The sequence below is a fragment of the Pteropus alecto genome, unplaced genomic scaffold, assembly GCF_000325575.1.
Source record: "Pteropus alecto unplaced genomic scaffold, ASM32557v1 scaffold44, whole genome shotgun sequence".
Classification (NCBI taxonomy): Eukaryota; Metazoa; Chordata; class Mammalia; order Chiroptera; family Pteropodidae; genus Pteropus; species Pteropus alecto.
Window position 1 is genome coordinate 7,311,826 of NW_006436812.1, and position 9,430 is coordinate 7,321,255.

At 48.2% G+C, this 9,430-nt stretch overlaps 1 protein-coding gene across 5 annotated transcripts in view; it reads left to right on the forward strand.

The window, feature by feature from the left end:
* Positions 1–4,086: 4,086 nt before the first annotated feature.
* The window catches only part of IL4R (interleukin 4 receptor), a 40,299-nt gene continuing 34,955 nt past the window's right edge, over positions 4,087–9,430 (forward strand). For all 5 annotated transcript variants that reach the window (XM_015591172.2, XM_015591173.2, XM_006914047.3 and 2 more), the window contains exon 1: positions 4,087–4,219. The gene's annotated coding sequence lies outside the window, so the exon portion shown is untranslated. The remainder of the gene's footprint in view (positions 4,220–9,430) is intronic.

Genomic DNA, 9,430 nt, shown 5'->3' on the forward strand with positions numbered 1-9,430 from the left:
CTCAACCGACAAAAAGAAGATATACAGATGGCAAATAAACATATGAAAAGATGCTTAACATAATATGTCTTTAAGGGAATTGCATATTAAAACAACCGTGAAATACCATTACACACCTGTCAGACCGGCTAAGATCCAAAACACTGACAACGCCAAATGCTGGTGAGAATGCAGAGCAACAGGGACCTTGGCTCATTGGTACAGCCATCTTGGAAGACAGTTTGGGTTTCTTGCAAAACGAAACATTCTTAACATATGATTTAGCAATCGCATTTGGTATTTACCCAAAGGCATTGAAAACATGTCCACACAAAAACCTGCAAAAAGGTATTTGTAGAAACTTTATTCATAATTTCCCCGAACTGAAAATCACCAAAGACTCCTTCGGTGCATGACTGGACACACAGATTGTGGTACATCCAGACAAGGGAATATTGTTCAGAGATAAAAAGAAATGAGCAATCGAGCCACAAAAAGATGTAGAGGAACCCTAAAAGTATATTACTTAGTGAAAGAATCCAATCTTAAGAGGCTATATACTGTATGATTCCAACTATATGACATTCTGAAAAAAGGCAAAACTCTAGGGACAGTAAAAAGATCAGTGGATTATCCAGATTTCATTAACCAATGTCACCATAAAAAATAATAAAAAAAAAAAATCAGTGGCTTCCAGAGTTCCAGGGGAGGAGGATAAGTGGGTAAAGCCTAGAGTATTTTTAGGGAGGCGAAACTATTCTTTTACATTGCTACACTGGTGGACACAGCCATCATGCATTTGTCAAGACCCATAGTACAGTACAAGGGAAAGAATGAACCTTAATATAAACTACAGACTTTAGTTGATAATGATGTATAAATCTCGCTTCATTAATTGTAACAAACGTACCATGATTAATGCAAGATGTTAATAATAAGAAAAACTGTTATTAAGGGGAGGGAGCATTTTTATTAATTTTTTAAAACCTGAAGGATAGGCTTAAAGACAAGCAAGCCGTTGTGATGTAATATGAGCTGAGCTTGTATTGAGGCAAATACTTGCGAAGGCCCTTGGCTGAGGGCCTGAGGTTTTATTATTTTGGGGCCACCAGGCCTCTCTCCAAGGCCTGACACAGAGCAGTCCCTGATAAAGTTTGGACAGCTTAGGCAAGAACTTGAATAGTGGAACTGTATGCAAGATGACAAACTTCACATTTATTCTCTCTCTTTGACCTAAGGACAATGCTGTTTTCTTTAACTCTTTATTTTGACATAATTTCAGACTTACAGAAAAGTTACAAGAAAAGTACAAAGAATTCCCATATTCCCTTCCCCCAGATTTCCCAAATGTCTTCATACCTGACCACATCTGTTCTCTTTTTCTGCTTTTTCAGTTTCCATCCCCATTTCACAACCAAGCAAGCAGGCCGACGGAACAAGTTCTGATCCGGCTTCTTCCTCATCTCCATTCTGATAAGAACAACAATGGGCATTGACTGAGTGCCTAAGATGCGGCAGGCATTGTCCTTGGCACTTTTCATGTATTTCATCACTCCCCCCTCAGCGAGCCCTCATCATCCCCACTTTGGAGATGTGGAAGCTGAGGCACAGGGACTGATCCAATTTACCCAGAGTCCTAGTAGTTAAGTAGCTGAGTTGGTGTGCGGACGCAGGGATTCTGGTGGCAAGTGAGGAAAGAGCGAAGAGTGACTTAAAGATGCAGAGAACAGGGTAGGAGCCCAATCTGGGAGGCCAGTAGGGCAGACAGCCCAGGCCACACATTCCCAAAGTGAGACTTCTGCTGTTGTCTCCAGATGAGATTGGCTTCAAACTCAGACACCAAGATGTGACAGAAAGTTTCTTCTTTACGAAAAGAAGCTGGAAGTGTTTATTCTAAACTGCTCAGGGTTCATATGTCGACTGTGTGGAAGTGCATGCATGTGTGAGTAATGAGTGTGGGTGTGACTGCAAGTGTGTAAGGGAGTGAGTGTGTCAGAGGATGGTGTGTGAGTATATGAGTTTGAGTCCATGTGTGGCTGTGTAAGTGTGAACATGTGGGTATGTGGATAAGTGTGAGTGGCTATGAATGTGTATGCTATCTAAATGCCTGAGTGTGAATGCATGTGGATGTGAGCATGTGAGTGCAAGTGTGTGTGTGAGGGTGTGAGTATATGAGTGCCAATGTGTTTGGGCAGGGAATCTATGAAAGGGAGCGACTGTATATGTGGGTGAGTGTGACTGTGTGTGAGCTTTTCCAGGCAGAAACAAACCCTTCTCCATGAAGCAACCCGCTGTAGCTGCCGGGTGTGGTCTTTGTGGAATTCCCATCTAACCTGTGGAATTCACACCTGGTCTGGCCAGTTCCTACTTCCTCTGGAAGCCCAAGCTCCCTGGTCCTTCCTGAGAGCTCTCTCCTGTCCCCTTTGCTGCTCCAGCTTTCATTATACTCAATTGCTTGTGTCTGTTTAGTTGTCAGGGCCCCAGCCAGATCCCCAGGGCTAGGAAAGTTGGGGCTGGGTCTGTCTATTTCTCTCTTTCTAGGCCCTAGCTTAGGACCTGGCACATGGAGGCATCAGTAAATCGATGCTGAATAATCATAGTTTTTCCACCCTTCAGGACATGGCTCACCTCCAAGTGTTTGCTCGTGTAGTTTGCTCCACCCGAATGCCTCTTTTCCCTCCCTTTTCTCCAATGACTCCGTTCAGAGACTACTTTCAGGAAGCCATCCCTGACTCCTAGGACTGAGTCACATACTTGAGGGTCAGTGGCTGTCTTGTCCACTGGTTGTAAGGTCTCAGAGGGCAGAGCCTGTGTCTGTTTCATATCTTCATATGTGTGTTCTCAGTACTTGTTAGGCACACAGAAGGGCCAAGAAAGAATGAGCACGCGAAGAATAATGAAAGAGAATTGAACTACTGAGCCCTCTGCCCTAGGAAGCCAACCTGTACCAGAGGCTTTGCTGCTTCCCTGGCTTGCCCTCACCACAGCAATCCCACTGGGCTGTCCTTGGCTCCAAGGAGTTTGCCTCCATTCTCAGACCAAGATCTGCTTGAGGGCGAAGTGGGGTCAGATTACTATCTGGGTCCCCAGCACTGCCAAGCCTGAGTCTGCACCTCTCCTACCTCACTTCCTTCTGCCTTCTCCTCCTCAGTGCTCTCCAGCCAACCTGGCCTGCAGGCAATTCCTACAACACGCTAAGTTGATTCCCACCCCAGGGCCTTTGTACTTGCTGCTGTCTCTCCCGAGTCTTCTCCCCACATCCTCTTCAGATTCTAAGCTCAAACGTCTCATCAGAGACACCTTCCAACCATCAGCCCCACTGGCTTAATAGGTCGTGCTCTGTTTTACTTTCTTTTTGGGACCTCTTATTACCCCCCAGTATTTTTATTCATTTAGTGTTTTTCCCTACCTTCTGGCTACATCAGGGATGTTATTGTTTCCCGTGGTTAGTAGTCTGTAGAGCCTGGATTTGAATGCCACATGTGCTGTGTGAGTCTGAGCAAGTTTCCCCTCAGAGGTTCTGTGCCTCAGTTTCCTCATCTGTAGAAAAGGGTGATGGTAATAAGGGTTGCTGAGAGAATTAAATGAGTTAATGATACATGCAGTGCCTTAGCACAGGGCCTGTCATGTAGTACTAGCTATTGAAGGGTTGTTTTGCTATGCAAATTTTTCTGAAGCCCAGCATATTGTAGGCGTTCAGTAAACATTTGTGGAAGGAACGACACACTCGGGCACTTAGATTGGGCTGTTGGGAAGGGGAGAAGGATTAAAGTTGCCCAATCCCCTAGCTCCAAATGCACCTGCCACCTGCCGGCTCACCCAAGTGAGGCGGGGGCAGGGCAGAGGGAGGGACGGAGGGACCGGCCAGAACCAAATCGTCCGACAATCGTCCGAAAATCGTCCGAAAATGGGATTATCTTCTGAGAGCACCTGGGAACTACGCCCAGTTCTCCGCGGGGCGTGACCTCCGGCTGTTTCCGGGGAGAAGGCGGCGGGGTAGGGAGTCTAGAAGCAGTTAGCGGCGGGGTCGGGGGCGGGGCAGCCGAGGGGAAGCGGGGGTGCGCAGGCGGGGCGGTGCATGTAAATCCGGGGGCGGGCGCGGGGCGGGGCTCAGGAAGCCGGCTGGCTGAGTCCGGCGCTCAGGAAAACCCCGAGCGGCGCCGCCTTCCAGGCCTGGCCACCCCGGGGTCCCCACTTTCCGCTAGGGCTCCAGCTCGGTGAATGGACCTGGAACGCACAGGTAGGATTCGGGGCCGTGAGCGCGGGTCGGAGACGGGAAGGCGGGCCAGGTGGGGGAATCATCGCCGGCACTCAGCAGCTTCGGAAGAGTGCTGGGCCACCAACGGGGCCCCAGGCAGGGTGTCGCCGGGACCTCCCCGACCCGCGCGGGGACCGCCCGCGCACAGAGAGCGCCCGGCTCGGTCCCTGTCGCCCAGGGGCAGCCAAGGTGGAGCGCTCCTGGGTGCTCAGACAGCCGGTGCACCCCCCAAGCTCGTGCTGTCTGAGATGGTCGCTCGGGGGCTTGGGAACATCCGGAACGTGGGGTAAGGCAGGTCTTGGGCCACGCAAGGCCCTTCTCTGGGCAGTGAGTCACCTCTGACCCCACCCACAGGGAGTTGATGAGGTTTTGGGGCCGAGAAAGGATGGGGAAAGTTTTGAAAACTGAAATTTGATACTAGGTCAAGGAATCTGGGGAAACAAGGCCCTTTTCACCTTTGGTCTCCTTATTTGAATATTATTGAATGGACCCAATACTAGCGATCATTTTCTGGGTCTTATTTTCTGCAGGCTCTGTTCTGAAGACAAAGTATTCCGAGTTAAACCTCAAAATAACCTTTCTGGTCGTGCTGTGTATGTAAAGTGGCCATTTTTCAGATGAGGAGGCACAGGCAACTTAAATAACTTGCCCAAGGTGACACCCACCTAGAAAGTGTGGGTCAGGACGGGAACCCAGACGTTAGAGCCCATTGCCCTCCACCTGTCAACAATATTTGTCAAACTACCCCATAAATGAATTCTCCAGGAATTTGATTAAAATATACATTTCCAGGCCTGGGCATTCCTTGGGCTTCAGATTCATAAACCCAGGAATCGGGATTATTATTATTATTTTTTTTACTTTTTTATTTTTATATTTTTATTTTTTTCAATCGTAGTTGACATACAATATTATATTAGTTTTAGGGATACAACACAGTGATTAGACATTTATATAAATTATGAAGTGATCACCCTGATAAATCCAGTACCCATCTGACATCATACATAGTTATTATAATAATACTGACTATATTCCACATGCTATACTCCACATCCCCATGACTATCTTGTAACTACCAATTTGTACCTCTTAATTCCTGCCACCCTTCACCCATTCCCCTGCCCCCGATTATGATAACCATCAAAATGCTTTCTGTATCTGTGGACATGTTATTGAATTATACACAGCCTTATTAACCAATGCTAATCTGGATTTTTAAAAAAACAAAATCTATATTTTCTATAATCAGGAGACACTGAGGATCAGCAGACTGGTGGCGGATGCTGGGGTTCGCAGATTGCCCCCAGGCCAGTACTAATCCTGCTTGAATCCTAGCCTCTGCCTGTCCCCAGCTCTCTGTGAGCTGGGACCTGCCTGCTGCTTCTCCTTTATGGGTGGCCGTTTAGGAGCTGGAGCATTTGCTGGGACATCGGCACCTTTATTAAAATCCTACAGTCTGATGGGGGAAACTGAGACTCAGCTGTCCTATTTGGCCCGGATTTCCTGCACAGTCGGGATGTCTACGTCCTGCAAAGACCCTTTGCACTCAGCTAGTCCATCCTGTGATTATAGAGATGTTGAGGTATGGATTGGGAGGTGACGCCCAGTCGGTCACTCGCTCATTAGCACTCATGGGGCTCCTAGTGGGCACTCCTTCAGTGCCATTCGGGCCACTGGAGTTTGCCCTCAGGGAGGTCTCCCTCTGGGGAGGGGGAACACAGTAGGGGTGATCAACTCTTCATGGGGCAGTGAGACAGGCTTCACGGAGCAGGGACTCCTGAGCCAGCCTTGAAGGAGTAATAGAGGAACTTGGCAGGGGAGAGTGGGAGGGAGAGGTATGCTGAGCAGGGGGAACAGCATGGACAAAGGCTGGGAGGTGTGAAGGGCGTGGCCTGTGATGCCCGTGGAGTAGGGAGAAGCCAGGGAAGGACGAGGGACATAAAGGTGGGCTGCGTTGTAGAAGGCCTTGAAGACCTTGCTGAGGAGTAGGCCAGTGTAGTCTATCTTTGCCCGAGCCATAAAAATCACAATGCGGATTCCTGGGCTCCACCCTGGACCTCCAGAGCCAAACCTGGGGGGAGGCCCTAGGAAGGCAGCAGGGGGAAAACCACCAGTGAGTTGCCCTGGTTATAACACAACCATTTACCAGCAGGTCTGGCATGACCTGAGGATTGCCACATTCTGGGCAGTGACTCAGAACTGATGTGTCTTATACAGCATGATCCCAGGGTCACAGAAAGCCCAGGCAAGGGTGGGGAGGCTGTCGCCTAAGGTTTTCACAGTTTCCTGATTTGAGGTCAAATAAGTGAGAGGACAGAACCTTTCCTGGAGCCCTCCTGGAGGAAGTTCAGGGTCAAAGAGCCCACTGCCCTCAGCTGATCTCCATGCATCTGGGAGGCAGGCGGAGATCAAAGCTCCCAGCGGCTTTGTTTCCTCGTATTTGTGGAATTGGGCTTTTATGAGAGTTAATGGCAACATGTTTTCTAAGGTACTTAACACAATTTTCAACACATAGTGTGTTTAAAATAAATGTTAATGTCTGTTGATACCTGTCAAGAAGTATAGTCTGGAGGTTAAGAGCATGGACTCTGGAGCCAGTTTGCCCAGAGGCTGGCCTTGCTACTTACTAAGTAGCTGACTTCTCAGGACCTTAGTTTCCCCATTTGTGAAATTGTAATGACTACTTTATACCATTGTAGTGATAATGAAGTGAATTACTAAGTGTCAAGCATACAGAACAGTGCCTGGTATGAAATAAGCACTATATATTTGTTAAATAAATAAATGAACCCCATTAGATGGGGTTTAGTCTACCCTTTTTGCAAGTCAGAGATGCGTGCAGTGGCCTTGCCTAAGGTCCCATGTTTTGGAGTGACGGAGGGATGCGAACCTGCTTCCCTTCCCAACTTGTGTTCTTTCCCACTGTCCCAGTTTGCTGGGGTGACCAAGAGGGACATATTTCCCAGTATTACTCATGGCCGACAATGTGATGTGCCGGGTCATGTTTGGCCACACTTCCCTTTGGCTAGTCTAGAAGAGAGGCCAGTGGCTTGCTTGGACGTTTTATGAACTTGCCCTTGCAAGAGTGTAATTGAGAGAATTCCGGTGGCAGCTGGAGAGTCCTGCAGGATCCAGCATCAGATGAGCCATATCCCTGTTAGTTTATTGTGTGACTTCCAACAAGACATCTCTTAGCTAGAGGCACGGGCTTGAAGACAGGGGCCCCGGGTTCGAATGTGAGTTTGCTGCTTCCTATCTGTGATCTGGAAGCAGTTGCTTAACCTCTCTGAATCTCAGTTTGCTTGTCAGTAAAGTAGATATTGGTAGGGGGGCTGTTTAAGAGATAATTTTTATAGGCATCTTGCCTTTGGTTCAGTAATTGCCTTTTCTCTCCCCATTTAGGACAGAGTTGCTTCTACATATCTAGCATCTGCATTTATTTCTTCTTCAAATACTTATTGAGTACCAGTATTTGCCAGGTACCATGCCAGTTGCTACTGACAAAGAGCGCTGGACAAAATCCTCGTTCTCCTGGAGTTTAAATTCCAGTTGAGAAGACAGGCAATACATAAACAAATACATATATACAGATCTACACCCCTTAACTGTAATTCTGAAATCCATAAGCTCTGAAAACCAAAAGTTTTTTCATAACTCTTTGGAAGCATGACCTGATATGAACTAAACACGAGGCTCTTTGGGGTCTTCATTTTTCTTCCTTGGTGTGAATGCGTGTCTGTCTTGCTACAGAGATATTCATGTGATGAGTTGTGGAGTGCTGTTCTGGACATGTGGGGGCGGGGGTGCTTACGTCAAGTGGTATTTTACACACGATGACCTTTCTATAATCTGAGTAATTCTGAATTCTGAAACACGCTTGGCCCCCAGGATTTCTCATGAGAGAATGAAGACAGTGCTAGGAGGAAAAGTGAAGTAGGCTGAGGGCGAGGTCAGGGGCCTCTCTGAGGAGGGACATTAGAAAGACAAGGGGCAGAGGCCTGGAAGAACGGGCCAGGTGGAGGGGACCACGGTAGAGGAGATCTTGTCCATCCCACCAACCCCACTTCTTGGCGCCCCGCTCTGCGTGCACAGTTCTGTCTCAGTGCATATGTCTGTGCCTTTCCAAGAAGTGGTGTTGCCTGTGAAGTTTCATGTTTGGCTCTGACTGACTCATTCTCACTCTAGAGGTTCCCATGGGCCTCCTCACCACCTTTTTTTGTTTAAAAAAATTCAGAGTCTTGGCTAAAGCAGGCTTGGGTGACTCGCAGGGGACAATTGCTAGCTGGGCCAGCATCTGAGTGCCTTCCTCCTTTCTCCAGTGAAAGAGGGAGGATATGGGTCCTGGCGAGGGGAGGAGAGGGTGGTCCTCAAGAGTCTGGAGGAACAGGTTTCCTGAGGGACATGTGGGTAGTTCTGAGCAGTGCCTTTATCAAGGGGCTAACAGCCTCCAGCCTGCAGAGCCAGCTTACGAAGATGAAAGCAGCATGCGTCTGGAGTGGCAGCACTAGGTTCACTGTTTACAGTCACTCAGCAAACACGCCAGGGGCTGGGGACACAACAGCCTATGACGTGAAAGCGAGAGCCCTGGTGGAGCTGGTAGTCTAGTTGGGGGAGGTGACTCCATGAAGGTGACTTTTGAGCTAAAACCTGAAGTAAAAAGACCTGTGGCCATCTGGGGAAAGTGATCCTGGCAGAGAGACTAGCAAGTACAGAGGCCCCGAGGTGGAAATAGACTTTGTGTGTTTGGCCCACAGCAAGGAAGTAGATAAGGTTGGATGGAACTGAGGGTAGGGACATAGGTCAGGGAGGTAACCTGCATACCTGCATTATCTCATTCAATTTGTAGAATAAACCTACAAGGTAGCAACTGCCCTTATCCAGATTTTACAGATGAAGAAACAGGCACGGAATGGGTTAGTAACTTGTTCAGGATCACACAGCTGGCAGGTGGCAGAGCAGGGCCGTGGACCCGGCTGCTCCAGAGTTCTCAGTCTTCACCATTGTGTTTCAACGCATAATGGAAACTGGGCTTAAATGCTGAAGGCCCACCTGCTACTCAGATCATTAGGTTCCTCCCCATTTCCCTGAGAAGAAAACTGAGGCTCATGGATGACACAACTTGGAAGGGGCAGAGTCTGGATTCAAATCCGATGTCGCTGACGTGGAAGCCTTTGCACTAAACCACTGTTC